Source organism: Esox lucius, chromosome 11 (genome assembly GCF_011004845.1).
Source record: "Esox lucius isolate fEsoLuc1 chromosome 11, fEsoLuc1.pri, whole genome shotgun sequence".
NCBI classification, from domain to species: Eukaryota; Metazoa; Chordata; class Actinopteri; order Esociformes; family Esocidae; genus Esox; species Esox lucius.
The window spans coordinates 11,048,467-11,075,266 of NC_047579.1; the positions used below are offsets into that span (position 1 = coordinate 11,048,467).

At 40.9% G+C, this 26,800-nt stretch overlaps 2 long non-coding RNA genes across 2 annotated transcripts; both read right to left on the reverse strand.

Moving 5' to 3' along the window:
* Positions 1-1,153: 1,153 nt before the first annotated feature.
* LOC114831340 lies at positions 1,154-3,208 on the reverse strand. The gene is made up of 3 exons (XR_003778285.2): positions 2,274-3,208; positions 1,657-1,788; positions 1,154-1,376 (listed from the first exon to the last, which is right to left on the reverse strand). It is a non-coding gene; the product is annotated as an uncharacterized LOC114831340 (long non-coding RNA).
* A 5,582-nt stretch (positions 3,209-8,790) lies between these two features.
* On the reverse strand, positions 8,791-10,845 carry LOC114840386. Its single transcript, XR_004576514.1, has 3 exons — positions 9,911-10,845; positions 9,294-9,425; positions 8,791-9,013 (listed from the first exon to the last, which is right to left on the reverse strand). It is a non-coding gene; the product is annotated as an uncharacterized LOC114840386 (long non-coding RNA).
* Between the last annotated feature and the right edge of the window lie 15,955 nt (positions 10,846-26,800).

Here is a 26,800-nt window from a genome sequence, read left to right on the forward strand (position 1 = left end):
TTTAAAGTTGGATAAAATGTATTTACTTGAATCTGAACAACCTCATTAATGATGAGATAAGGTTTAATACCATCTCTTAAAGGTAATGCTCTGCGTTTTTTAAGAAAGGTATGCATTACTTTAGTAGCCAGGGAAGAGACAAGAGTCTTAAAAGTGTGGGACATAATGGTACAGAAAGCAGAGAGCCAGCAGGGTACATGGAAGAGAGAGTAGACCAGAGTGGAACAGAGGATAGAAGAGGTGGAGATAACGGAAGAGGAAGTGAGGAAGAATTGTGATGGAGGGGAGAGAATTGATGGAGAATGGAACAGGAAGAGAGAATTGATGGAGAAGGGAATAGGAAGAGAGAATTGATGGAGAAGGGAATAGGAAGAGAGAATTGATGGAGAAGGGAATAGGAAGAGAGAATTGATGGAGAAGGGAATAGGAAGAGAGAATTGATGGAGAAGGGAATAGGAAGAGAGAATTGATGGAGAAGGGAACAGGAAGAGAGAATTGATGGAGAAGGGAATAGGAAGAGAGAATTGATGGAGAAGGGAATAGGAAGAGAGAATTGATGGAGAAGGGAATAGGAAGAGAGAATTGATGGAGAAGGGAACAGGAAGAGAGAATTGATGGAGAAGGGAACAGGAAGAGAGAATTGATGGAGAAGGGAATAGGAAGAGAGAATTGATGGAGAAGGGAATAGGAAGAGAGAATTGATGGAGAAGGGAATAGGAAGAGAGAATTGATGGAGAAGGGAACAGGAAGAGAGAATTGATGGAGAAGGGAATAGGAAGAGAGAATTGATGGAGAATGGAATAGGAAGAAAGAATTGATGGAGAAGGGAATAGGAAGAGAGAATTGATGGAGAAGGGAATAGGAAGAGAGAATTGATGGAGAAGGGAACAGGAAGAGAGAATTGATGGAGAAGGGAAAAGGAAGAGAGAATTGATGGAGAATGGAACAGGAAGAGAGAATTGATGGAGAATGGAACAGGAAGAGAGAATTGATGGAGAATGGAACTGGAAGAGAGAATTGATGGAGAATGGAACTGGAAGAGAGAATTGATGGAGAAGGGAATAGGAAGAGAGAATTGATGGAGAAGGGAATAGGAAGAGAGAATTGATGGAGAAGGGAATAGGAAGAGAGAATTGATGGAGAAGGGAATAGGAAGAGAGAATTGATGGAGAAGGGAATAGGAAGAGAGAATAGAGGGGCAAGGAAAGAGATGGAGAGATTAGAGGAGGTCTACAGGTGGGCCCTCGTAATAATTTAGAGCCTGGATATGGATTGTAGGCCCCGATCAACAACATTTCCACCACCGGTTCACTTGGGTTGTCGGGTCCGGTGTGAAGACCTTCCCGCACACACCTGGTTGAGGACAGCTTTGAGGTCTGAAATGCAAACAAAGCATTAATACTGCATACTCGGACTGTTAGGGGTAGCCATACTACTCTGACATGCCACTCTAACAAGGCAATACTTCAACAATACTTTTTAATGATCCAGAGAATGTTCTGCTTAATAATATGTCTAGTTATTATGATCATAGTGACAAGTTTCATGCAGATAAAAAAATGAAATGGTATTTCATGCAAATCAAAGTCACTTTGCACACAGGTCTGAAAACAAGGTCCGGGAGCTAGAAGAAGAGACGAGGTCAGGATTGAGTACCATTGAAAGTATTACAGGACTGCAGGATTGTTGTTTTGTGTTATACTCAATCAGCCTACTTCCGTGACTGTTACTTTCTTCAATTTGACTTGGAAGTCGTAGGTTGGACCTCCACTCCTGGCCTCCAACTCGCTGTTGGGACACATAGAAGATATGAAAACAGTGGTCAAGCTGTGTCATGGTCCAGGTGCCATGTTTTGGTTTCCAAGCGTCCCTGGATCGTGACGTCCATATGTATGTTCATTGTGCACCCCTGTGTTCAGGTAGCTTCCTCACCATGTCTATTGAAGTTCATTCCTTTCGGTCATTGTTGGATGTATACCCATGTCGCGTGTTTGTTATTATATAGTATATATAATTGATCAAACATATGAAAGGCAATGAACGTAGAACATTTACACACCCTCTATAAGAGACACCTAGTATGAGTATAATGTTACTTCATATATTACCCTTTTGCCCCTTCTGTATCACTTACCGCTACTGACGCCATTCTGGTTGTTTGTAACAGATGACAAGGACCATGCAGTTACTTAAGAGAATACAAATATCATGTATGTGTAGTATCACAAATACATACACCTGAGAAATAAATATGTCCGATCACCGAATATTACCTGTTTCAAACAGTTCTCGCACTGCTTCCATCCTTTGGCTGCTTGTTTGTCAGCATAAGGGGCAGCCACCATGCAAACTCCATCGGAATGCCACTCCTTTGCTCCTGTTCCTCAATATAGTGGGAGAGTAACAGTACGTTTGTGAAAACATCCTGTTAGCAAGATTAAAAACAGCACTATTTGACTATTTGCGCCATTGCACCAAAATCGCCTCATGTAAACAAAGGAGATAACGGCGCACATCGATGTCAAACTGGAGATAACGGCGCACGTTCTGACGTTACAAGCCAAAATCTGAATTTTCCCTGTAAACACTTAAAACGGACTTTCTGAATATCTTCACCATGGAAGGAGTTTTTCCAAAAGGTCCGTTTTCAGTGACCTAAAATGCAGTTTACGTTTGGACGAAAGTTCCCCGTTTAAAAAAGAAATGCCTGTGTACGTGTGGACTAGGCCTTAGCTTAGTTTAGCTTAGCTAAGGCCTAGTCCACACGTAACATGCGCAGGGTACCATGATCACTAACTGGTGCAGTAGCCGAACCGTCTTCACCGGCGGTGGTTTCGCTGTTAGGAACTTGCTCCTGATCGTTCTCGCCAACAGGGCTGGTTTGCTCTCTGCGGCCCACTCCCCCGTTTCTTACTATTCAACTACTGCTAATACTAGCAGGCTGCTTGAAAACGCGTATTCATTTCTTGTGCTCGTTCCCTTTTTCCTTGTGCAAAATTAAGCTTTTGTGAACCGCTCGCATACTTGTGGACTAACGGATTTGTTGACATTTTCAAAATCACGAACAGACAACCAATATTTGGTAGCTAGCTATGCAGATGGGACATTGGGACCGATTTGGTGGCACACAAATTCAATATGGAGCTGCGTGATAGCGTCATAAGTAAGGACAAACTAAAAGGACAAAGGCCAGTCAGCATAAACACCATTATAGATATGAAATGACCTTAACAACATTTCATTTGCAATCATGGTTGCGGGGCCCTCTTGTGGCCGCTGCCCTGCATTGCAGCCCATGTAGTCCATTGGGTTAGTAAGGCCTCGTCTGCTCCGTATGATTTGAATGAAACCTATTACTAACTTAAATGTTCTACTTGAAATGGTAACAAACCCTTATCAATATAAAACACATTACATGTAGGCTATGCCTTTTAAATAAAATTATATACACCAGGGTATTTCCTGGCTGAAAATTAGTCAGTGGTGGTACCCCAACCCCGCTACCCCGCACTCTACCGGACGCCCCTCTGTGATACACTTCATGTAATGTCCGGTCACTCTGGGATTGTTTTTTATATTGTAATGTTAAATCTGCCCTGATGTCCATGTCCACTTGTGCAGATTATTCAAACTACACAGTCTTCCCTAATACTACAGCAACCAAAAAACAAGCAATGAATCTAAACTTAACATATGAGCATGTCACATATTTCTTTTATATGTATGTGTTTGTATTATATAAATATATGTATGTATATATATATATTTATATATATATATATATATATATTTTTTAATATAGATGTAGGATTTTACCCTGGTGTTTTTTGTTCACCTCTGCCTGTCCAGGACAAGTAGACATTTTATTGGATTTAAGTGCATCCAGTCTATAGTTTCTGTTGGCTATTTTCCTAAGCCCCAAACACATTGGCTCCATAATGTTTCGAACATACAGAGCATGTCATTTCTTCTACGTTATATCTGAACCACCCGAAAACATTTTGCCATTGAGCATCAAAACTATGTTTATTAGAACATCTAGGAATCACATAAAATATATGGAATCACTCATCAAGCTTAAAATTAATCACAGTCAATATTATTGTTGTCTGTTTTCGTTGTTATACGATGTTCTTGTTAATTTGACCGGCATTAAAAATGAATCAGAGATGTGGGCCTGTATATAACAGCCTTGTTGCTGTGTTTTTTGTCCTATCCTTGCCTTGACGCCACATCATTTATCTCCCTCTCTCTCGAGATCCTTCAGCTGCAGTCGACTTGGCTATGCTGCTGTGCTCATCCAGCGTCTTCACGTTCATATATTTATATTGTTAGTGACTTAAACAGGTTCGCTGTATATTTTTACACTGTGGTTGCCAACCCTTTTCAGTTACTGTAGCACCGACAAAATATTCCTCTGCTTGGAGTACCCCTGAAGTACCCCCTCGTGTTAATTTCACTAGTAAGCCTATGGTGTCGTGAGTGTTTTCAAGTACCCCCGGGGGTCTAGGTACCCCTGGTTAGGAACCACTGGTATATAGCATATAAAAGGTTGTTGGGGACAGTAGCCTACGTACCCTAATCTTATCGTTTTTTTCACAAATCCCTCAATCAGTGTTGATTACAGAATAAGTCATCCGTGTCAATACATTTGTTAAAGTACCATAGACTATTTCACTTGCTTGTGAGATTTTTGTAGAGTGAGCGAAGAACATTCAAAATATTTGTACCCAGAGTCAGAGTGCATTTTTGCGTGCAACATAAACATTAAAAGGACACATTTCTATTTAGGTAGAAATTAGTTTCATCCCAACAGCAACAGTCACTGGAGTAAGGAAGTTTGCCAACGAGGAGTGGAACAGAATGTATCCAAAGTGAGACACTAAACAATAACTACAGTGTTTGGTTGCAGATATTGCTACTAAAGGGGGCATGATTAGTCATTGAATTCATGGGGGCAATTACTTTTTCACAAAGAGTATTGGGCATGGCATAACCTTCATTCATAAATAACTTATCTTTATCTAATATAAAGGACAGAGGAAATATTTCTTACGGCACTCACTGTTAATCAAAATGAACCTTCAGCAGTTTCTGATACTTTGGATATTTTTTATAAAATAAAATAAACTTGCTGCACGGGCCCAGTTCTGGTCACAAGGCAGCTTTTTTAACCTTCATCCTATCTTTGGCATCATTAGCTAGCTAACAAACATTACGCTACCCAGTGGCTTCTCCTCAAGAATGAGGTCAGATTAATCATTTCTCAAAAGTTCTCTTGCATGGTTCAAATACAGATTGAAGAATGTATTTTAATCATTGAATTAGGACCATAAAAGGTTTATCAGGAAAAAGAGGTCAAATAAGTAAGTTCTACTGATTTGTGCCTTGCTTATTAGGACTACTCAAACTGTAGCTATAGGGGGGGGGGGACGACGACATACTCCTTCTGGCTAAGTTTACAAGCTACAGGAACTATTGAGAGCTCTGCCGAGCAACCTTTTCTATTCAACATTTACTGTCTTTGGATAGAGTGCAGTCTGACCAAGACACAGGAAGACAGTATCCATCACGGCCAGAGCTGAAACCACCACAGGACATGGGCAAGCTCTCTGTTATTGTGACTTAGATCTTAGCTGATAAAGGATCATAAAGGAACAAATAAAGAACACCTTCATGTTACACAGCCTAATGAAATTAACCATTTCATTATCCATAGCAAGCTACATCAACATTGTTCAATGGCCCTTTGCTAGCTAGCCAACAGGACAAACATTACATGTCAATGATGGCAAGCTACTACTGCAAATTTGCTAGCTCATGAACTTCACTAAAAAAATTGAGGATTGCATTTCATTATAATAATAACTTTATTTGAATAGTGCTTTTCTTGTACAATCACACTGTGCTTTACACACTATAAAGATAGAAATACATTAAAATAAAATACGTATATAAAACATAGATTATAAATAAAGGAAGTACAAAGAATTTACAGTAGCAAAGTCCCAGGTTGCCTTTAGTTTTCAGTCAAGACCCTGGAACAGCCAGAAGTCCTATGTCACCTGATCTGAGAGGCCTACTGTAACAGCGCAGTATAGGTTTAGCATGTCACTAATGTAATCAGGTGCCAGAACATTTAGGGCCTTAAAAGTGCTAAGTAGAAATTTTAAATCTACTCTGAAATTGACCGTTAACCATAGTATAGCTGCCAACACGGGGTTATAAGAGGCGTTGATTTACTGCTGGTAAGACGTCCGGCAGCTGAACTCTTTGAGTTCACCTAGTGACTATTTGTTGAAGCATGTAAACAAAGCATTACAGTAGTCTAGGCGAGAGGAAATAAATGCATTTCTAATTTTCTCAGTGTCCTCAAAAGATAAAACCCATTTTATTTTAAGCTAGTAGATGATATCAGATGATATCTCTAAACAATACGTCTGCTGTTTATGCAAGATCATAAGATGACATTTTGTATGGTATATTTAGCAAACAAGTGCGGCAGTACCTTCTGTCAATGCTGCTAGGCTAGCCTAGTGCGATCGTGACTGCACCATTGCGTCGAATACCATGGACCAACGGCCGGTGTTTTCCCTGAAAGGGGGTGGGGGAGCGGGCGGACTCCGGGACTCAAGCATTTTACGGGGAAGGGGGGACTCAAAAGAGAGTGGAACGGGTTACCATGGAGATTAGCAACGAAAGTATATAAAAAAAAAAATCGAGAAGTATTGAATAAAATGAAATATAATATAGCAGCCACTCCTGACAACTGGTGAAAATTGCTAACCTTACGTAAAAATGTTGAAGCGAATAGAAAAGGGTCCGCACCGGATGGCACCTCGTGCACAGGTGCCATCCGGCCGGCGCCTCCCGTATAGCTCCAACGCGGTGCTGCTAGGCGGGTCCCACCCACCCTGCTACAATTCGCCCCCTAGTGGAGCGAACCCGCAACCTTCCGCTTCGCAGCACCGGTTGACGCCCTTGTCACTATTCCAACGCTCTGAGCTATCCGGGAGGCACGGCCGCCGGACGATTCGGCAAAATTTCAACCTATCAAAATGTCCATATATGGGCATGAGTCCAAGTGACGTCACACAGGCTTACGGCGGCTAGGACCACTACGCCCATTGCTTAACACGGGCTGAAACGACATCGATTTTCACCCATTTACATGTTAACATTCTTCCATAGGAAAGGGCTTCGTTTTGATATTTTACAACTAGTTAAGGAGATCCTTGCGCCGGTGGCCAGTATTTACTAAGTTTAACAATGTTTCGCTCTATGCAGACGAGCTGAACCATAACAGACCGACCTAGCCGCGTTCAAAACAACTGGTCTATGTGTACCTATCAATATTGCTGCCACATCTGTATCCCCAATTATATTCACATGTATTGAGAAAATCCAGGCGTTAGGTAATACAAGTTTGGCTAGCTAACACTAACAGTACTATTTCCATAGCTTGTTCATCCCACATTGAAAACCGATACATTCACAGTACTATTTCCATAGCTTGTTCATCCCACATTGAAAACCGATACATTCACGTTGCATTTCATGTGACTTTTATTCTGAGTAAATAATTTAAACCGTTGCAACAAAAGAGAAGGGGGGACAAGAGTGTCAGGCAAATTTAGTTTAAAGTTGGATAAAATGTATTTACTTGAATCTGAACAACCTCATTAATGATGAGATAAGGTTTAATACCATCTCTTAAAGGTAATGCTCTGCGTTTTTTAAGAAAGGTATGCATTACTTTAGTAGCCAGGGAAGAGACAAGAGTCTTAAAAGTGTGGGACATAATGGTACAGAAAGCAGAGAGCCAGCAGGGTACATGGAAGAGAGAGTAGACCAGAGTGGAACAGAGGATAGAAGAGGTGGAGATAACGGAAGAGGAAGTGAGGAAGAATTGTGATGGAGGGGAGAGAATTGATGGAGAATGGAACAGGAAGAGAGAATTGATGGAGAAGGGAATAGGAAGAGAGAATTGATGGAGAAGGGAATAGGAAGAGAGAATTGATGGAGAAGGGAATAGGAAGAGAGAATTGATGGAGAAGGGAATAGGAAGAGAGAATTGATGGAGAAGGGAATAGGAAGAGAGAATTGATGGAGAAGGGAACAGGAAGAGAGAATTGATGGAGAAGGGAACAGGAAGAGAGAATTGATGGAGAAGGGAATAGGAAGAGAGAATTGATGGAGAAGGGAATAGGAAGAGAAAATTGATGGAGAAGGGAACAGGAAGAGAGAATTGATGGAGAAGGGAACAGGAAGAGAGAATTGATGGAGAAGGGAATAGGAAGAGAGAATTGATGGAGAAGGGAATAGGAAGAGAGAATTGATGGAGAAGGGAATAGGAAGAGAGAATTGATGGAGAAGGGAACAGGAAGAGAGAATTGATGGAGAAGGGAATAGGAAGAGAGAATTGATGGAGAATGGAATAGGAAGAAAGAATTGATGGAGAAGGGAATAGGAAGAGAGAATTGATGGAGAAGGGAATAGGAAGAGAGAATTGATGGAGAAGGGAACAGGAAGAGAGAATTGATGGAGAAGGGAATAGGAAGAGAGAATTGATGGAGAATGGAACAGGAAGAGAGAATTGATGGAGAATGGAACAGGAAGAGAGAATTGATGGAGAATGGAACTGGAAGAGAGAATTGATGGAGAAGGGAACTGGAAGAGAGAATTGATGGAGAAGGGAATAGGAAGAGAGAATTGATGGAGAAGGGAATAGGAAGAGAGAATTGATGGAGAAGGGAATAGGAAGAGAGAATTGATGGAGAAGGGAATAGGAAGAGAGAATTGATGGAGAAGGGAATAGGAAGAGAGAATAGAGGGGCAAGGAAAGAGATGGAGAGATTAGAGGAGGTCTACAGGTGGGCCCTCGTAATAATTTAGAGCCTGGATATGGATTGTAGGCCCCGATCAACAACATTTCCACCACCGGTTCACTTGGGTTGTCGGGTCCGGTGTGAAGACCTTCCCGCACACACCTGGTTGAGGACAGCTTTGAGGTCTGAAATGCAAACAAAGCATTAATACTGCATACTCGGACTGTTAGGGGTAGCCATACTACTCTGACATGCCACTCTAACAAGGCAATACTTCAACAATACTTTTTAATGATCCAGAGAATGTTCTGCTTAATAATATGTCTAGTTATTATGATCATAGTGACAAGTTTCATGCAGATAAAAAAATGAAATGGTATTTCATGCAAATCAAAGTCACTTTGCACACAGGTCTGAAAACAAGGTCCGGGAGCTAGAAGAAGAGACGAGGTCAGGATTGAGTACCATTGAAAGTATTACAGGACTGCAGGATTGTTGTTTTGTGTTATACTCAATCAGCCTACTTCCGTGACTGTTACTTTCTTCAATTTGACTTGGAAGTCGTAGGTTGGACCTCCACTCCTGGCCTCCAACTCGCTGTTGGGACACATAGAAGATATGAAAACAGTGGTCAAGCTGTGTCATGGTCCAGGTGCCATGTTTTGGTTTCCAAGCGTCCCTGGATCGTGACGTCCATATGTATGTTCATTGTGCACCCCTGTGTTCAGGTAGCTTCCTCACCATGTCTATTGAAGTTCATTCCTTTCGGTCATTGTTGGATGTATACCCATGTCGCGTGTTTGTTATTATATAGTATATATAATTGATCAAACATATGAAAGGCAATGAACGTAGAACATTTACACACCCTCTATAAGAGACACCTAGTATGAGTATAATGTTACTTCATATATTACCCTTTTGCCCCTTCTGTATCACTTACCGCTACTGACGCCATTCTGGTTGTTTGTAACAGATGACAAGGACCATGCAGTTACTTAAGAGAATACAAATATCATGTATGTGTAGTATCACAAATACATACACCTGAGAAATAAATATGTCCGATCACCGAATATTACCTGTTTCAAACAGTTCTCGCACTGCTTCCATCCTTTGGCTGCTTGTTTGTCAGCATAAGGGGCAGCCACCATGCAAACTCCATCGGAATGCCACTCCTTTGCTCCTGTTCCTCAATATAGTGGGAGAGTAACAGTACGTTTGTGAAAACATCCTGTTAGCAAGATTAAAAACAGCACTATTTGACTATTTGCGCCATTGCACCAAAATCGCCTCATGTAAACAAAGGAGATAACGGCGCACATCGATGTCAAACTGGAGATAACGGCGCACGTTCTGACGTTACAAGCCAAAATCTGAATTTTCCCTGTAAACACTTAAAACGGACTTTCTGAATATCTTCACCATGGAAGGAGTTTTTCCAAAAGGTCCGTTTTCAGTGACCTAAAATGCAGTTTACGTTTGGACGAAAGTTCCCCGTTTAAAAAAGAAATGCCTGTGTACGTGTGGACTAGGCCTTAGCTTAGTTTAGCTTAGCTAAGGCCTAGTCCACACGTAACATGCGCAGGGTACCATGATCACTAACTGGTGCAGTAGCCGAACCGTCTTCACCGGCGGTGGTTTCGCTGTTAGGAACTTGCTCCTGATCGTTCTCGCCAACAGGGCTGGTTTGCTCTCTGCGGCCCACTCCCCCGTTTCTTACTATTCAACTACTGCTAATACTAGCAGGCTGCTTGAAAACGCGTATTCATTTCTTGTGCTCGTTCCCTTTTTCCTTGTGCAAAATTAAGCTTTTGTGAACCGCTCGCATACTTGTGGACTAACGGATTTGTTGACATTTTCAAAATCACGAACAGACAACCAATATTTGGTAGCTAGCTATGCAGATGGGACATTGGGACCGATTTGGTGGCACACAAATTCAATATGGAGCTGCGTGATAGCGTCATAAGTAAGGACAAACTAAAAGGACAAAGGCCAGTCAGCATAAACACCATTATAGATATGAAATGACCTTAACAACATTTCATTTGCAATCATGGTTGCGGGGCCCTCTTGTGGCCGCTGCCCTGCATTGCAGCCCCTGTAGTCCATTGGGTTAGTAAGGCCTCGTCTGCTCCGTATGATTTGAATGAAACCTATTACTAACTTAAATGTTCTACTTGAAATGGTAACAAACCCTTATCAATATAAAACACATTACATGTAGGCTATGCCTTTTAAATAAAATTATATACACCAGGGTATTTCCTGGCTGAAAATTAGTCAGTGGTGGTACCCCAACCCCGCTACCCCGCACTCTACCGGACGCCCCTCTGTGATACACTTCATGTAATGTCCGGTCACTCTGGGATTGTTTTTTATATTGTAATGTTAAATCTGCCCTGATGTCCATGTCCACTTGTGCAGATTATTCAAACTACACAGTCTTCCCTAATACTACAGCAACCAAAAAACAAGCAATGAATCTAAACTTAACATATGAGCATGTCACATATTTCTTTTATATGTATGTGTTTGTATTATATAAATATATGTATGTATATATATATATATTTATATATATATATATATATTTTTTTTTAATATAGATGTAGGATTTTACCCTGTGTTACCCTGGTGTTTTTTGTTCACCTCTGCCTGTCCAGGACAAGTAGACATTTTATTGGATTTAAGTGCATCCAGTCTATAGTTTCTGTTGGCTATTTTCCTAAGCCCCAAACACATTGGCTCCATAATGTTTCGAACATACAGAGCATGTCATTTCTTCTACGTTATATCTGAACCACCCGAAAACATTTTGCCATTGAGCATCAAAACTATGTTTATTAGAACATCTAGGAATCACATAAAATATATGGAATCACTCATCAAGCTTAAAATTAATCACAGTCAATATTATTGTTGTCTGTTTTCGTTGTTATACGATGTTCTTGTTAATTTGACCGGCATTAAAAATGAATCAGAGATGTGGGCCTGTATATAACAGCCTTGTTGCTGTGTTTTTTGTCCTATCCTTGCCTTGACGCCACATCATTTATCTCCCTCTCTCTCGAGATCCTTCAGCTGCAGTCGACTTGGCTATGCTGCTGTGCTCATCCAGCGTCTTCACGTTCATATATTTATATTGTTAGTGACTTAAACAGGTTCGCTGTATATTTTTACACTGTGGTTGCCAACCCTTTTCAGTTACTGTAGCACCGACAAAATATTCCTCTGCTTGGAGTACCCCTGAAGTACCCCCTCGTGTTAATTTCACTAGTAAGCCTATGGTGTCGTGAGTGTTTTCAAGTACCCCCGGGGGTCTAGGTACCCCTGGTTAGGAACCACTGGTATATAGCATATAAAAGGTTGTTGGGGACAGTAGCCTACGTACCCTAATCTTATCGTTTTTTTCACAAATCCCTCAATCAGTGTTGATTACAGAATAAGTCATCCGTGTCAATACATTTGTTAAAGTACCATAGACTATTTCACTTGCTTGTGAGATTTTTGTAGAGTGAGCGAAGAACATTCAAAATATTTGTACCCAGAGTCAGAGTGCATTTTTGCGTGCAACATAAACATTAAAAGGACACATTTCTATTTAGGTAGAAATTAGTTTCATCCCAACAGCAACAGTCACTGGAGTAAGGAAGTTTGCCAACGAGGAGTGGAACAGAATGTATCCAAAGTGAGACACTAAACAATAACTACAGTGTTTGGTTGCAGATATTGCTACTAAAGGGGGCATGATTAGTCATTGAATTCATGGGGGCAATTACTTTTTCACAAAGAGTATTGGGCATGGCATAACCTTCATTCATAAATAACTTATCTTTATCTAATATAAAGGACAGAGGAAATATTTCTTACGGCACTCACTGTTAATCAAAATGAACCTTCAGCAGTTTTTCTGATACTTTGGATATTTTTTATAAAATAAAATAAACTTGCTGCACGGGCCCAGTTCTGGTCACAAGGCAGCTTTTTTAACCTTCATCCTATCTTTGGCATCATTAGCTAGCTAACAAACATTACGCTACCCAGTGGCTTCTCCTCAAGAATGAGGTCAGATTAATCATTTCTCAAAAGTTCTCTTGCATGGTTCAAATACAGATTGAAGAATGTATTTTAATCATTGAATTAGGACCATAAAAGGTTTATCAGGAAAAAGAGGTCAAATAAGTAAGTTCTACTGATTTGTGCCTTGCTTATTAGGACTACTCAAACTGTAGCTATAGGGGGGGGGGGGACGACGACATACTCCTTCTGGCTAAGTTTACAAGCTACAGGAACTATTGAGAGCTCTGCCGAGCAACCTTTTCTATTCAACATTTACTGTCTTTGGATAGAGTGCAGTCTGACCAAGACACAGGAAGACAGTATCCATCACGGCCAGAGCTGAAACCACCACAGGACATGGGCAAGCTCTCTGTTATTGTGACTTAGATCTTAGCTGATAAAGGATCATAAAGGAACAAATAAAGAACACCTTCATGTTACACAGCCTAATGAAATTAACCATTTCATTATCCATAGCAAGCTACATCAACATTGTTCAATGGCCCTTTGCTAGCTAGCCAACAGGACAAACATTACATGTCAATGATGGCAAGCTACTACTGCAAATTTGCTAGCTCATGAACTTCACTAAAAAAATTGAGGATTGCATTTCATTATAATAATAACTTTATTTGAATAGTGCTTTTCTTGTACAATCACACTGTGCTTTACACACTATAAAGATAGAAATACATTAAAATAAAATACGTATATAAAACATAGATTATAAATAAAGGAAGTACAAAGAATTTACAGTAGCAAAGTCCCAGGTTGCCTTTAGTTTTCAGTCAAGACCCTGGAACAGCCAGAAGTCCTATGTCACCTGATCTGAGAGGCCTACTGTAACAGCGCAGTATAGGTTTAGCATGTCACTAATGTAATCAGGTGCCAGAACATTTAGGGCCTTAAAAGTGCTAAGTAGAAATTTTAAATCTACTCTGAAATTGACCGTTAACCATAGTATAGCTGCCAACACGGGGTTATAAGAGGCGTTGATTTACTGCTGGTAAGACGTCCGGCAGCTGAACTCTTTGAGTTCACCTAGTGACTATTTGTTGAAGCATGTAAACAAAGCATTACAGTAGTCTAGGCGAGAGGAAATAAATGCATTTCTAATTTTCTCAGTGTCCTCAAAAGATAAAACCCATTTTATTTTAAGCTAGTAGATGATATCAGATGATATCTCTAAACAATACGTCTGCTGTTTATGCAAGATCATAAGATGACATTTTGTATGGTATATTTAGCAAACAAGTGCGGCAGTACCTTCTGTCAATGCTGCTAGGCTAGCCTAGTGCGATCGTGACTGCACCATTGCGTCGAATACCATGGACCAACGGCCGGTGTTTTCCCTGAAAGGGGGTGGGGGAGCGGGCGGACTCCGGGACTCAAGCATTTTACGGGGAAGGGGGGACTCAAAAGAGAGTGGAACGGGTTACCATGGAGATTAGCAACGAAAGTATATAAAAAAAAAAATCGAGAAGTATTGAATAAAATGAAATATAATATAGCAGCCACTCCTGACAACTGGTGAAAATTGCTAACCTTACGTAAAAATGTTGAAGCGAATAGAAAAGGGTCCGCACCGGATGGCACCTCGTGCACAGGTGCCATCCGGCCGGCGCCTCCCGTATAGCTCCAACGCGGTGCTGCTAGGCGGGTCCCACCCACCCTGCTACAATTCGCCCCCTAGTGGAGCGAACCCGCAACCTTCCGCTTCGCAGCACCGGTTGACGCCCTTGTCACTATTCCAACGCTCTGAGCTATCCGGGAGGCACGGCCGCCGGACGATTCGGCAAAATTTCAACCTATCAAAATGTCCATATATGGGCATGAGTCCAAGTGACGTCACACAGGCTTACGGCGGCTAGGACCACTACGCCCATTGCTTAACACGGGCTGAAACGACATCGATTTTCACCCATTTACATGTTAACATTCTTCCATAGGAAAGGGCTTCGTTTTGATATTTTACAACTAGTTAAGGAGATCCTTGCGCCGGTGGCCAGTATTTACTAAGTTTAACAATGTTTCGCTCTATGCAGACGAGCTGAACCATAACAGACCGACCTAGCCGCGTTCAAAACAACTGGTCTATGTGTACCTATCAATATTGCTGCCACATCTGTATCCCCAATTATATTCACATGTATTGAGAAAATCCAGGCGTTAGGTAATACAAGTTTGGCTAGCTAACACTAACAGTACTATTTCCATAGCTTGTTCATCCCACATTGAAAACCGATACATTCACAGTACTATTTCCATAGCTTGTTCATCCCACATTGAAAACCGATACATTCACGTTGCATTTCATGTGACTTTTATTCTGAGTAAATAATTTAAACCGTTGCAACAAAAGAGAAGGGGGGACAAGAGTGTCAGGCAAATTTAGTTTAAAGTTGGATAAAATGTATTTACTTGAATCTGAACAACCTCATTAATGATGAGATAAGGTTTAATACCATCTCTTAAAGGTAATGCTCTGCGTTTTTTAAGAAAGGTATGCATTACTTTAGTAGCCAGGGAAGAGACAAGAGTCTTAAAAGTGTGGGACATAATGGTACAGAAAGCAGAGAGCCAGCAGGGTACATGGAAGAGAGAGTAGACCAGAGTGGAACAGAGGATAGAAGAGGTGGAGATAACGGAAGAGGAAGTGAGGAAGAATTGTGATGGAGGGGAGAGAATTGATGGAGAATGGAACAGGAAGAGAGAATTGATGGAGAAGGGAATAGGAAGAGAGAATTGATGGAGAAGGGAATAGGAAGAGAGAATTGATGGAGAAGGGAATAGGAAGAGAGAATTGATGGAGAAGGGAATAGGAAGAGAGAATTGATGGAGAAGGGAATAGGAAGAGAGAATTGATGGAGAAGGGAATAGGAAGAGAGAATTGATGGAGAAGGGAACAGGAAGAGAGAATTGATGGAGAAGGGAATAGGAAGAGAGAATTGATGGAGAAGGGAATAGGAAGAGAGAATTGATGGAGAAGGGAATAGGAAGAGAGAATTGATGGAGAAGGGAACAGGAAGAGAGAATTGATGGAGAAGGGAACAGGAAGAGAGAATTGATGGAGAAGGGAATAGGAAGAGAGAATTGATGGAGAAGGGAATAGGAAGAGAGAATTGATGGAGAAGGGAATAGGAAGAGAGAATTGATGGAGAAGGGAACAGGAAGAGAGAATTGATGGAGAATGGAATAGGAAGAGAGAATTGATGGAGAATGGAATAGGAAGAAAGAATTGATGGAGAAGGGAATAGGAAGAGAGAATTGATGGAGAAGGGAATAGGAAGAGAGAATTGATGGAGAAGGGAACAGGAAGAGAGAATTGATGGAGAAGGGAAAAGGAAGAGAGAATTGATGGAGAATGGAACAGGAAGAGAGAATTGATGGAGAATGGAACAGGAAGAGAGAATTGATGGAGAATGGAACTGGAAGAGAGAATTGATGGAGAATGGAACTGGAAGAGAGAATTGATGGAGAAGGGAATAGGAAGAGAGAATTGATGGAGAAGGGAATAGGAAGAGAGAATTGATGGAGAATGGAACAGGAAGAGAGAATTGATGGAGAAGGGAATAGGAAGAGAGAATTGATGGAGAAGGGAATAGGAAGAGAGAATAGAGGGGCAAGGAAAGAGATGGAGAGATTAGAGGAGGTCTACAGGTGGGCCCTCGTAATAATTTAGAGCCTGGATATGGATTGTAGGCCCCGATCAACAACATTTCCACCACCGGTTCACTTGGGTTGTCGGGTCCGGTGTGAAGACCTTCCCGCACACACCTGGTTGAGGACAGCTTTGAGGTCTGAAATGCAAACAAAGCATTAATACTGCATACTCGGACTGTTAGGGGTAGCCATACTACTCTGACATGCCACTCTAACAAGGCAATACTTCAACAATACTTTTTAATGATCCAGAGAATGTTCTGCTTAATAATATGTCTAGTTATTATGATCATAGTGACAAGTTTCATGCAGATAAAAAAATGAAATGGTATTTCATGCAAATCAAAGTCACTTTGCACACAGGTCTGAAAACAAGGTCCGGGAGCTAGAAGAAGAGACGAGGTCAGGATTGAGTACCATTGAAAGTATTACAGGACTGCAGGATTGTTGTTTTGTGTTATACTCAATCAGCCTACTTCCGTGACTGTTACTTTCTTCAATTTGACTTGGAAGTCGTAGGTTGGACCTCCACTCCTGGCCTCCAACTCGCTGTTGGGACACATAGAAGATATGAAAACAGTGGTCAAGCTGTGTCATGGTCCAGGTGCCATGTTTTGGTTTCCAAGCGTCCCTGGATCGTGACGTCCATATGTATGTTCATTGTGCACCCCTGTGTTCAGGTAGCTTCCTCACCATGTCTATTGAAGTTCATTCCTTTCGGTCATTGTTGGATGTATACCCATGTCGCGTGTTTGTTATTATATAGTATATATAATTGATCAAACATATGAAAGGCAATGAACGTAGAACATTTACACACCCTCTATAAGAGACACCTAGTATGAGTATAATGTTACTTCATATATTACCCTTTTGCCCCTTCTGTATCACTTACCGCTACTGACGCCATTCTGGTTGTTTGTAACAGATGACAAGGACCATGCAGTTACTTAAGAGAATACAAATATCATGTATGTGTAGTATCACAAATACATACACCTGAGAAATAAATATGTCCGATCACCGAATATTACCTGTTTCAAACAGTTCTCGCACTGCTTCCATCCTTTGGCTGCTTGTTTGTCAGCATAAGGGGCAGCCACCATGCAAACTCCATCGGAATGCCACTCCTTTGCTCCTGTTCCTCAATATAGTGGGAGAGTAACAGTACGTTTGTGAAAACATCCTGTTAGCAAGATTAAAAACAGCACTATTTGACTATTTGCGCCATTGCACCAAAATCGCCTCATGTAAACAAAGGAGATAACGGCGCACATCGATGTCAAACTGGAGATAAAGGCGCACGTTCTGACGTTACAAGCCAAAATCTGAATTTTCCCTGTAAACACTTAAAACGGACTTTCTGAATATCTTCACCATGGAAGGAGTTTTTCCAAAAGGTCCGTTTTCAGTGACCTAAAATGCAGTTTACGTTTGGACGAAAGTTCCCCGTTTAAAAAAGAAATGCCTGTGTACGTGTGGACTAGGCCTTAGCTTAGTTTAGCTTAGCTAAGGCCTAGTCCACACGTAACATGCGCAGGGTACCATGATCACTAACTGGTGCAGTAGCCGAACCGTCTTCACCGGCGGTGGTTTCGCTGTTAGGAACTTGCTCCTGATCGTTCTCGCCAACAGGGCTGGTTTGCTCTCTGCGGCCCACTCCCCCGTTTCTTACTATTCAACTACTGCTAATACTAGCAGGCTGCTTGAAAACGCGTATTCATTTCTTGTGCTCGTTCCCTTTTTCCTTGTGCAAAATTAAGCTTTTGTGAACCGCTCGCATACTTGTGGACTAACGGATTTGTTGACATTTTCAAAATCACGAACAGACAACCAATATTTGGTAGCTAGCTATGCAGATGGGACATTGGGACCGATTTGGTGGCACACAAATTCAATATGGAGCTGCGTGATAGCGTCATAAGTAAGGACAAACTAAAAGGACAAAGGCCAGTCAGCATAAACACCATTATAGATATGAAATGACCTTAACAACATTTCATTTGCAATCATGGTTGCGGGGCCCTCTTGTGGCCGCTGCCCTGCATTGCAGCCCCTGTAGTCCATTGGGTTAGTAAGGCCTCGTCTGCTCCGTATGATTTGAATGAAACCTATTACTAACTTAAATGTTCTACTTGAAATGGTAACAAACCCTTATCAATATAAAACACATTACATGTAGGCTATGCCTTTTAAATAAAATTATATACACCAGGGTATTTCCTGGCTGAAAATTAGTCAGTGGTGGTACCCCAACCCCGCTACCCCGCACTCTACCGGACGCCCCTCTGTGATACACTTCATGTAATGTCCGGTCACTCTGGGATTGTTTTTTATATTGTAATGTTAAATCTGCCCTGATGTCCATGTCCACTTGTGCAGATTATTCAAACTACACAGTCTTCCCTAATACTACAGCAACCAAAAAACAAGCAATGAATCTAAACTTAACATATGAGCATGTCACATATTTCTTTTATATGTATGTGTTTGTATTATATAAATATATGTATGTATATATATATATATTTATATATATATATATATATTTTTTTTTTAATATAGATGTAGGATTTTACCCTGGTGTTTTTTGTTCACCTCTGCCTGTCCAGGACAAGTAGACATTTTATTGGATTTAAGTGCATCCAGTCTATAGTTTCTGTTGGCTATTTTCCTAAGCCCCAAACACATTGGCTCCATAATGTTTCGAACATACAGAGCATGTCATTTCTTCTACGTTATATCTGAACCACCCGAAAACATTTTGCCATTGAGCATCAAAACTATGTTTATTAGAACATCTAGGAATCACATAAAATATATGGAATCACTCATCAAGCTTAAAATTAATCACAGTCAATATTATTGTTGTCTGTTTTCGTTGTTATACGATGTTCTTGTTAATTTGACCGGCATTAAAAATGAATCAGAGATGTGGGCCTGTATATAACAGCCTTGTTGCTGTGTTTTTTGTCCTATCCTTGCCTTGACGCCACATCATTTATCTCCCTCTCTCTCGAGATCCTTCAGCTGCAGTCGACTTGGCTATGCTGCTGTGCTCATCCAGCGTCTTCACGTTCATATATTTATATTGTTAGTGACTTAAACAGGTTCGCTGTATATTTTTACACTGTGGTTGCCAACCCTTTTCAGTTACTGTAGCACCGACAAAATATTCCTCTGCTTGGAGTACCCCTGAAGTACCCCCTCGTGTTAATTTCACTAGTAAGCCTATGGTGTCGTGAGTGTTTTCAAGTACCCCCGGGGGTCTAGGTACCCCTGGTTAGGAACCACTGGTATATAGCATATAAAAGGTTGTTGGGGACAGTAGCCTACGTACCCTAATCTTATCGTTTTTTTCACAAATCCCTCAATCAGTGTTGATTACAGAATAAGTCATCCGTGTCAATACATTTGTTAAAGTACCATAGACTATTTCACTTGCTTGTGAGATTTTTGTAGAGTGAGCGAAGAACATTCAAAATATTTGTACCCAGAGTCAGAGTGCATTTTTGCGTGCAACATAAACATTAAAAGGACACATTTCTATTTAGGTAGAAATTAGTTTCATCCCAACAGCAACAGTCACTGGAGTAAGGAAGTTTGCCAACGAGGAGTGGAACAGAATGTATCCAAAGTGAGACACTAAACAATAACTACAGTGTTTGGTTGCAGATATTGCTACTAAAGGGGGCATGATTAGTCATTGAATTCATGGGGGCAATTACTTTTTCACAAAGAGTATTGGGCATGGCATAACCTTCATTCATAAATAACTTATCTTTATCTAATATAAAGGACAGAGGAAATATTTCTTACGGCACTCACTGTTAATCAAAATGAACCTTCAGCAGTTTTTCTGATACTTTGGATATTTTTTATAAAATAAAATAAACTTGCTGCACGGGCCCAGTTCTGGTCACAAGGCAGCTTTTTTAACCTTCATCCTATCTTTGGCATCATTAGCTAGCTAACAAACATTACGCTACCCAGTGGCTTCTCCTCAAGAATGAGGTCAGATTAATCATTTCTCAAAAGTTCTCTTGCATGGTTCAAATACAGATTGAAGAATGTATTTTAATCATTGAATTAGGACCATAAAAGGTTTATCAGGAAAAAGAGGTCAAATAAGTAAGTTCTACTGATTTGTGCCTTGCTTATTAGGACTACTCAAACTGTAGCTATAGGGGGGGGGGGGACGACGACATACTCCTTCTGGCTAAGTTTACAAGCTACAGGAACTATTGAGAGCTCTGCCGAGCAACCTTTTCTATTCAACATTTACTGTCTTTGGATAGAGTGCAGTCTGACCAAGACACAGGAAGACAGTATCCATCACGGCCAGAGCTGAAACCACCACAGGACATGGGCAAGCTCTCTGTTATTGTGACTTAGATCTTAGCTGATAAAGGATCATAAAGGAACAAATAAAGAACACCTTCATGTTACACAGCCTAATGAAATTAACCATTTCATTATCCATAGCAAGCTACATCAACATTGTTCAATGGCCCTTTGCTAGCTAGCCAACAGGACAAACATTACATGTCAATGATGGCAAGCTACTACTGCAAATTTGCTAGCTCATGAACTTCACTAAAAAAATTGAGGATTGCATTTCATTATAATAATAACTTTATTTGAATAGTGCTTTTCTTGTACAATCACACTGTGCTTTACACACTACAAAGATAGAAATACATTAAAATAAAATACGTATATAAAACATAGATTATAAATAATAAATAAAGGAAGTACAAAGAATTTACAGTAGCAAAGTCCCAGGTTGCCTTTAGTTTTCAGTCAAGACCCTGGAACAGCCAGAAGTCCTATGTCACCTGATCTGAGAGGCCTACTGTAACAGCGCAGTATAGGTTTAGCATGTCACTAATGTAATCAGGTGCCAGAACATTTAGGGCCTTAAAAGTGCTAAGTAGAAATTTTAAATCTACTCTGAAATTGACCGTTAACCATAGTATAGCTGCCAACACGGGGTTATAAGAGGCGTTGATTTACTGCTGGTAAGACGTCCGGCAGCTGAACTCTTTGAGTTCACCTAGTGACTATTTGTTGAAGCATGTAAACAAAGCATTACAGTAGTCTAGGCGAGAGGAAATAAATGCATTTCTAATTTTCTCAGTGTCCTCAAAAGATAAAACCCATTTTATTTTAAGCTAGTAGATGATATCAGATGATATCTCTAAACAATACGTCTGCTGTTTATGCAAGATCATAAGATGACATTTTGTATGGTATATTTAGCAAACAAGTGCGGCAGTACCTTCTGTCAATGCTGCTAGGCTAGCCTAGTGCGATCGTGACTGCACCATTGCGTCGAATACCATGGACCAACGGCCGGTGTTTTCCCTGAAAGGGGGTGGGGGAGCGGGCGGACTCCGGGACTCAAGCATTTTACGGGGAAGGGGGGACTCAAAAGAGAGTGGAACGGGTTACCATGGAGATTAGCAACGAAAGTATATAAAAAAAAAAATCGAGAAGTATTGAATAAAATGAAATATAATATAGCAGCCACTCCTGACAACTGGTGAAAATTGCTAACCTTACGTAAAAATGTTGAAGCGAATAGAAAAGGGTCCGCACCGGATGGCACCTCGTGCACAGGTGCCATCCGGCCGGCGCCTCCCGTATAGCTCCAACGCGGTGCTGCTAGGCGGGTCCCACCCACCCTGCTACAATTCGCCCCCTAGTGGAGCGAACCCGCAACCTTCCGCTTCGCAGCACCGGTTGACGCCCTTGTCACTATTCCAACGCTCTGAGCTATCCGGGAGGCACGGCCGCCGGACGATTCGGCAAAATTTCAACCTATCAAAATGTCCATATATGGGCATGAGTCCAAGTGACGTCACACAGGCTTACGGCGGCTAGGACCACTACGCCCATTGCTTAACACGGGCTGAAACGACATCGATTTTCACCCATTTACATGTTAACATTCTTCCATAGGAAAGGGCTTCGTTTTGATATTTTACAACTAGTTAAGGAGATCCTTGCGCCGGTGGCCAGTATTTACTAAGTTTAACAATGTTTCGCTCTATGCAGACGAGCTGAACCATAACAGACCGACCTAGCCGCGTTCAAAACAACTGGTCTATGTGTACCTATCAATATTGCTGCCACATCTGTATCCCCAATTATATTCACATGTATTGAGAAAATCCAGGCGTTAGGTAATACAAGTTTGGCTAGCTAACACTAACAGTACTATTTCCATAGCTTGTTCATCCCACATTGAAAACCGATACATTCACAGTACTATTTCCATAGCTTGTTCATCCCACATTGAAAACCGATACATTCACGTTGCATTTCATGTGACTTTTATTCTGAGTAAATAATTTAAACCGTTGCAACAAAAGAGAAGGGGGGACAAGAGTGTCAGGCAAATTTAGTTTAAAGTTGGATAAAATGTATTTACTTGAATCTGAACAACCTCATTAATGATGAGATAAGGTTTAATACCATCTCTTAAAGGTAATGCTCTGCGTTTTTTAAGAAAGGTATGCATTACTTTAGTAGCCAGGGAAGAGACAAGAGTCTTAAAAGTGTGGGACATAATGGTACAGAAAGCAGAGAGCCAGCAGGGTACATGGAAGAGAGAGTAGACCAGAGTGGAACAGAGGATAGAAGAGGTGGAGATAACGGAAGAGGAAGTGAGGAAGAATTGTGATGGAGGGGAGAGAATTGATGGAGAATGGAACAGGAAGAGAGAATTGATGGAGAAGGGAATAGGAAGAGAGAATTGATGGAGAAGGGAATAGGAAGAGAGAATTGATGGAGAAGGGAATAGGAAGAGAGAATTGATGGAGAAGGGAATAGGAAGAGAGAATTGATGGAGAAGGGAATAGGAAGAGAGAATTGATGGAGAAGGGAATAGGAAGAGAGAATTGATGGAGAAGGGAACAGGAAGAGAGAATTGATGGAGAAGGGAATAGGAAGAGAGAATTGATGGAGAAGGGAATAGGAAGAGAGAATTGATGGAGAAGGGAATAGGAAGAGAAAATTGATGGAGAAGGGAACAGGAAGAGAGAATTGATGGAGAAGGGAACAGGAAGAGAGAATTGATGGAGAAGGGAATAGGAAGAGAGAATTGATGGAGAAGGGAATAGGAAGAGAGAATTGATGGAGAAGGGAATAGGAAGAGAGAATTGATGGAGAAGGGAACAGGAAGAGAGAATTGATGGAGAATGGAATAGGAAGAGAGAATTGATGGAGAATGGAATAGGAAGAAAGAATTGATGGAGAAGGGAATAGGAAGAGAGAATTGATGGAGAAGGGAATAGGAAGAGAGAATTGATGGAGAAGGGAACAGGAAGAGAGAATTGATGGAGAAGGGAAAAGGAAGAGAGAATTGATGGAGAATGGAACAGGAAGAGAGAATTGATGGAGAATGGAACAGGAAGAGAGAATTGATGGAGAATGGAACTGGAAGAGAGAATTGATGGAGAATGGAACTGGAAGAGAGAATTGATGGAGAAGGGAATAGGAAGAGAGAATTGATGGAGAAGGGAATAGGAAGAGAGAATTGATGGAGAAGGGAATAGGAAGAGAGAATTGATGGAGAAGGGAATAGGAAGAGAGAATTGATGGAGAAGGGAATAGGAAGAGAGAATTGATGGAGAAGGGAATAGGAAGAGAGAATTGATGGAGAAGGGAATAGGAAGAGAGAATTGATGGAGAAGGGAATAGGAAGAGAGAATTGATGGAGAAGGGAATAGGAAGAGAGAATAGAGGGGCAAGGAAAGAGATGGAGAGATTAGAGGAGGTCTACAGGTGGGCCCTCGTAATAATTTAGAGCCTGGATATGGATTGTAGGCCCCGATCAACAACATTTCCACCACTGGTTCACTTGGGTTGTCGGGTCCGGTGTGAAGACCTTCCCGCACACACCTGGTTGAGGACAGCTTTGAGGTCTGAAATGCAAACAAAGCATTAATACTGCATACTCGGACTGTTAGGGGTAGCCATACTACTCTGACATGCCACTCTAACAAGGCAATACTTCAACAATACTTTTTAATGATCCAGAGAATGTTCTGCTTAATAATATGTCTAGTTATTATGATCATAGTGACAAGTTTCATGCAGATAAAAAAATGAAATGGTATTTCATGCAAATCAAAGTCACTTTGCACACAGGTCTGAAAACAAGGTCCGGGAGCTAGAAGAAGAGACGAGGTCAGGATTGAGTACCATTGAAAGTATTACAGGACTGCAGGATTGTTGTTTTGTGTTATACTCAATCAGCCTACTTCCGTGACTGTTACTTTCTTCAATTTGACTTGGAAGTCGTAGGTTGGACCTCCACTCCTGGCCTCCAACTCGCTGTTGGGACACATAGAAGATATGAAAACAGTGGTCAAGCTGTGTCATGGTCCAGGTGCCATGTTTTGGTTTCCAAGCATCCCTGGATCGTGACGTCCTTATGTATGTTCATTGTGCACCCCTGTGTTCAGGTAGCTTCCTCACCATGTCTATTGAAGTTCATTCCTTTCGGTCATTGTTGGATGTATACCCATGTCGCGTGTTTGTTATTATATATAATTGATCAAACATATGAAAGGCAATGAACGTAGAACATTTACACACCCTCTATAAGAGACACCTAGTATGAGTATAATGTTACTTCATATACCCAGATAGCAAAACATATCCGCAAGGCTTCTTTTTGCCGCCGGCCCTTAGCTGTCGGCTATAGGTGCGTCCTGCTGGCGGGGATGAAACGTTTGCCGCCGAATACGTCACTCCCATTTCTTGCGAGATTTTTTGACTGCTTCATTTTCTCTGGCGGTTGCCTGGGTCTAAAAACCGCGGTCCTTCGGCGGCAAGACGCTTTTAAATAGGCTACTCTCAAAATCGACCGGCCATGTTGGTTTGGACACATTCGCATCAGTTCATCGCTCAATCGCGAGTTACAGTCTGCTAGCTAGCGAAGTCATCGACTACCATCGTTTAAGTAAGTACATGTTTCCTTTTTGTGTAACGCAATATTATGTTGACATTGTTTTTAGTTTATATATTTAAAATGTGTCATCTTTGTTCTGGCCTAACTAGCTAAAGTAGCCTTGTTAACGCAATGTTGTTAGTACATGTTGAATTTTAACGAGCTATAATAGGTAGCAAAAGCTTTACATCTAGAAAACACTAAAACTTTAACTTAGTCTTTCTTACAAAAATAACGATGTATATATGTTGTTTAAATTATTTTGTTTGCCTGAACAAGTATGCTGCTAGTCCAGTAGCTAGAGTAAGTGTTAGCTAGCACATGCTGTTTTGCCTTTGTTACACACTGTGGCTAGCATGTTTTGTGCTGTGTTGCTACTGTACTGGATTTAAGGCGATTGTGATTTCTAATTCTCTGAACTGCTGTACGTTTTATGTTTGAGGAACATTCTGTGTTCACTTGAATCACAACACCCAATGAATACATTTTATTTTTAACAATTTCACTGTTCCACATTTGGCTGATAATGTTTCCCCCCCACAGCATAGCTACTGTATATTCCTAACGTTAACAATCCGGTTTTGTTGCAGATACCTTGGCCAGAGCATAACCGATTATCTTCACCCAAGAGACCTACTGTTGGTCAATCGTTTTGGTTTTAAAGGTAAATACATTGTTAGTCACAATGTTTAGTTACTGGGCCAAAAGGAAAATAATAATGAAAAGAGTTGAGAGGGACAAACAGGACATTCACTTGAATCACTACATTCTACAGAAGTTGCATTGATTCCAGAAAGCCAGGAAAATGTTGAGCCATCTGTAGACTTCAGAGTTGGTATGTAAAATGTATTGCTGTGATGCTTAATTTGTGATCCTGTAACTAAACTGTACACTTTGTTAAATTTTCAAATTTCTGTTCCCTCTTTCTCTGAACCAGGTTTCTCCCTAGTAATCCAGACTCCACTTCAGAGCCAAGAGTTTGAGTACAAGTAAGTGATGTTATTTGTGATGTTTTTTGTCTTGGAAGCTATTGCTTCTATTTAAGATTAGGAATCCTTTTATCCATAATCTGTTTTTCTTTAGGGCACTTGACTTTCTGGATAAAAGGTGTGGAGGTGTGTTGTACATATCATTAGCTTTGCACAGTTCAATTATTGTTTCATTACTGAATATGCAATCTCTGCAGTGAAATTAAAGCTGTTATGTTTTTTCCCCCAGTTCATCAAGTACTAAACTTTACACCCCCAGCAGAAAATGTACCCAGGCAGCAAATGGGTGAAAA